Consider the following 4771-nt stretch of genomic DNA (forward strand, 5'->3'; position numbering starts at 1 on the left):
CAAAAAGATAAAGTCTGACACTGTTTCCACTGTTTCCCCATCTATTTGCCATGAAGTGATGGGACTGGATGCTATGATCTTCGTTTTCTGAATGTTGAGCTTTAAGCCAACTTTTTCACTCTCCACTTTCACTTTCATCAAGAGGCTTTTTACTTCTTCTTCACTTTCTGCCATAAGGGTGGTGTCATCTGCATATCTGAGGGTATTGATATTTCTCCCGGCAATCTTGATTCCAGCTTGTGCTTCTTCCAGCCCAGTGTTTCTCATGATGTACTCTGCATAGAAGTTAAATAAGCACGGTGACAATATACAGCCTTGACGTACTCCTTTTCCTATTTGGAACCAGTCTGTTGTTCCATGTCCAGTTCTAACTGTTGCTTCCTGACCTGCATACGGGTTTCTCAAGAGGCAAGTCAGATGGTCTGGTATTCCCATCTCTTTCAAAATTTTCCACAATTTATTGTGATCCACACAGTCAAAGGCTTTGGCATAGTCAATAAAGCAGAAATAGATGTTTTCCTGGAACTCTCTTGCTTTTCCGATGATCCAGCGGATATTGGCAATTTGATCTCTGGTTCCTCTGCCTTTTCTAAAACCAGCTTGAACATCTGCAAGTTCATGGTTCACGTATTGCTGAAGCCTGGCTTGGAGAATTTTGAGCATTACTTTACTAGCGTGTGAGATGAGTGCAATTGTGCTGTAGTTTGAGCAGTCTTTGGCATTGCCTTTCTTAGGGATTGGAATGAAAACTGACCTTTTCCGGTCCTGTGGCCACTGCTGAGTTTTCCAAATTTGCTGGCATATTGAGTGCAGCATTTTCACAGCATCATCTTTCAGGATTTGAAACAGCTCAACTGGAATTCCATTACTTCCACTAGCTTTGTTCGCAGTGTTAGTACATTGAAAGTAAGCTAGATAGCTCTCTAATAAATATTAGTATTATTTATTTGTATAAAACGAGTGGCTTATTTTGTTAACGAATCCTTTGAACCTGAGATGAAAGTGAAAACTTTCAGCAAAACAGTATGATGCCTACCTGTCCTTTCTCTTTTCTTGGACTGCTCAACCTAAATATTCAACTGGGCATTAAAAAAAAATCTATTTTCCTCTTCATTGCCTCCCCCAAACTCACATACCCCAAAACTAGTGAATTTGAAGATCTCAGGTGAGGCCTGTAGGAAGCCTCAGACACTGGCAATTGGGCAAAAATGATTTGTAGAGCTGCTCACAAGCAAAACCTTTTATGTCTCATTATCTCCTCTAGGATAGACCTGGAAGGGACTGATCAAAGGTTTCTGTGGAAGAAACCTGTTGTTGGAAACTCTTAGAACCTCCCAGACTGTGAAAACACCACAGATGACCCACATTCCCAGGAACTTTTGAGCTCAGAGCTGGATGTCTGCGTTGAGGAGAAGGGAAAAGCCAAGTGCAGGGGGTGACAGGAGGAACGGAAGCCCTGCCGCCTGCAGGGGTCTTCCTGTTGTGGCTGTAAGAGGGAAGACCAGGTAGGGGACGGGCAGTCTAGATGCAAAGTTCTGGGGCTGAGTCAAGATGCTTCTAAACTTCAAAGTCAGGATTTGGAAAAGTACCAGACCCTCAGAGAAATGTTCTGTTTTAACTGATGCCTAATGTATCAATACTTCTGGATCCTGTGATCAAACCTAGAGCTAGAACCTCCTAGATTGTACAACAGAGGCTGGAGATAAAAGAGGTACAGGAGACAAGCACTGGGCTTATTTTGCAGAATGTCACAGTGCCTCTGGTTTTGTGCTGTCTGTCCACAGGATAGCCAAGCCCAGACAGGCTGGATGTTATCATTTTGTTTCTGGAGGACTTGAAGGCAAGAGAATTTCTAGAACCTGGGATTGGGCAACACCCTGGAGTATGAGAAGGCTGGATGTTTAGGGGTGGATGTACAGAGCGGGGACATTGGGGAAGAAAGGCAGGAACATCGGCTTCTGTCTGCTTCGTTTGGGTGAACATCTCTGCTCAGCTTAGTGATGTCAGCCCAGCCTAGAAGTCAGGCCCAGCCTGCAGAGAGCCTGTAAATTCAGAGTGGAGACAGAGTTGACATGAAAGTATGCGCTGCATCTAGTCACACTGCCCCACTGCCCTGCTCATCTACCTCCTTCCATTCCACTGTCCCTCAGGTGACACAAGATTAACGGTGGGGAGAAACACCTTGTGACAGTCGAGGCAGAGATTGGAGGGATGCAGTCACCAGTCAAGGAGCGCCAAGGGCTGCCAACAGCAGCACAGGTGAGAGAGACATGGAACGTGGCCTTCAGAGTCTCCAGAAGGAGCCCACCCTGCTGACACTTTTGTTTTATATATATGTGTGTGTATATATATATATATTTTTTAAGATAAATTTCCTTATTTTTGCCTGGGCTGGGTCTTCACTGCTCTGAGGGCTTTTCTCTAGTTGCAGCGAGCAGGTGCTAGTCTGCAGTTGGGGTGTGTGGGCTTCTCATGGCAGTGGTTTGTCTTGTTGTGAGAGTGGGCTCCAGGGCACATGCGCTTCAGGAGTTGCCCTGAGTGGACTCATTAGCTGTGGTGCCCAGGCTCTAGAGCCCAGGCTCAATAGCTGTGGCCCATGGGTTCAGTGGCTCCGAGTATGGAATCTGGGATCTTCCCAGACCAGGGATCGAACCTGTGTCTCCTGCATTGGCAGGCGGATTGTTTACTACTGAGCCACCAGAGAAGCCCTTAATATTTGTATTTATTTATTTGGCTGTACCAGGTCTTAGTTGAGGCCTGTGGGGCTAGTTTCCTGACCAGGGATTAAACCTGGGTCCCCTGCACTGGGAGCACGGAGTCTTAGCCACAGGGAAGTCCTGATACTTTAATTTTAGACTTCTGGCCTCCTTAACTGCTGAGAGAATAAATTTCTGTTGTTGTTAGCCATAGAATTGGTGATAATTTGTTACCACAAACTAATACAAGAGAAACTAATATAAGCCCTGTGAAACTAATACAAGAGAAATAAAAACACATCCTCACAAAAAGATCTGTATGCAACGTTCATAGAAACTTTATTCATAATAGCTCCAAACTAGAAACAGCTCACATGTTCACTGACAGGTGGCTGGATAAACGTGATAAATCCACTCAGTGGACTCATACTCCTTAAGAAAAAGAATAAATGACGGAGATATACACCCATATGGGCAAATCTCAGAAGCAACTTGTTGAGAGAAAGAAGCCAGACACTAAAGAAAACATACTGTAACTCCATTTATATGAAACTCAAGAACAAGCACCCACTCCGGTATTCTTGCCTGGAAAATTCCATGGACAGAGGAGTCTGGCGGGCCACAGTCCATGTGGTCACATAGTCGGACAAGACTGAGCATGCATGCACACGGACAAGCAACACTAATCTGCGGTAGTCGTCTCTGAGGCGACATCATTAACTGGAAAGGGGCCCAAGGGAACTTTTTGAGGTTATAGAAATAGTCTATATCTTGATTGGGGTATGTGTTTCATGGGGGTACAAATTCGTCAAAACTCATCAAAATATACACTTAGGATCTGTGCATTTTACTGGGTGTAAAAGTTACCTTAAAAATGATAACTAAAAAATCCAAAAATGAAAAAAGTGAGGAATACGATTATATGGACTTGAATGTATGTGAGAGTTTGTGTTTCCAGGAAAAAGGTAGAAGAGGGGAATTACTTAGGGTGATTTTTTCCAAGACCAGATTTCAAGTCTAATCCAAAGTAGTTCAGGTAAAGATTTTATTCCTACCTGTAGGGTTGCCAGATTTAGCAAACAAAAATAGGTGTCCAGTTAAATTTGAATTTCAGATGAAAAATGTATAATTTCTTGTATCACTGTATCCCAAATCTTGCATGAGACATATTTGTACCCTACCTATGATTCTGTCATATAGTGAGAATATGCTAGTAATCTGTGAGGTCCAGCCCAGGAAAGGCAGGTAAAGCCAGAGAAAAAAGGACTATCCTAGGAAAGTGAGTGGGAACTGTTCAATTCCTATAGTGGGTATAAGTTCAATGACTGATTGAATTTGTGAGAGCTAATTCTTGGTGACTAAAACACAAAAAGGGGCTGGGGCATGCAGATTATGGTGTGTGGATGGATCTGAATCCTCTGTGCACCTAGCAATGGGCTTTGAATCTGATTTTGGTGCACATAATCTGGAGGACAGGAAGCAGAAACTATGGGTTTGGGATCACATGCACATTTATGCTATTTCCTGCAAAGCTTAGACAGTCTACAAAGAAAGCTATTTGTTTAAACAGAGAATGCATGAGAGAAGATGATGCTTGTCTTCTAATCATCAAATCCCAGGGAAAACAAAAATGTTCTCATCGCTTTTTTAGAGGTCAGCTTTAAAAAGTCATATTTCCTTTCCATTACTCTCTAGTTCCCAGGGCCATGGTACTTCTGGGAATGTTAGTGTGAGGACACATTGTTCTTCAGTGAGCCTTTTTTTTTTTTTTTTTCTATTTTTGGCCACACAGCATAGCTTGTGGGATATTAGTTCCCCAACCAGGGATCAAACTCAGGCCCCTGCAGCGAAAGCACCAAGCCCTAACCGCTGGACCGCCAGGGAATTTCCTCAGTGAGCCTTTCTTAACCTTCATACTCAGTAGGGTGAAGGAGCACAAACCAGATTATAGATGGAGTTTTCTAAAGTTATCTTTTTCCTTATTGAGAACTGTGATTTCCTGATTCACTTGTGCTTTCTGCATCCAAGAAGGACAGCAGATGTAAAAGGCTCAGGGGAGGGAGCAAGCCCTGGGG

Source organism: Oryx dammah, unplaced genomic scaffold (assembly GCF_014754425.2).
Source record: "Oryx dammah isolate SB20612 unplaced genomic scaffold, SCBI_Odam_1.1 HiC_scaffold_21, whole genome shotgun sequence".
Taxonomy (NCBI): domain Eukaryota; kingdom Metazoa; phylum Chordata; class Mammalia; order Artiodactyla; family Bovidae; genus Oryx; species Oryx dammah.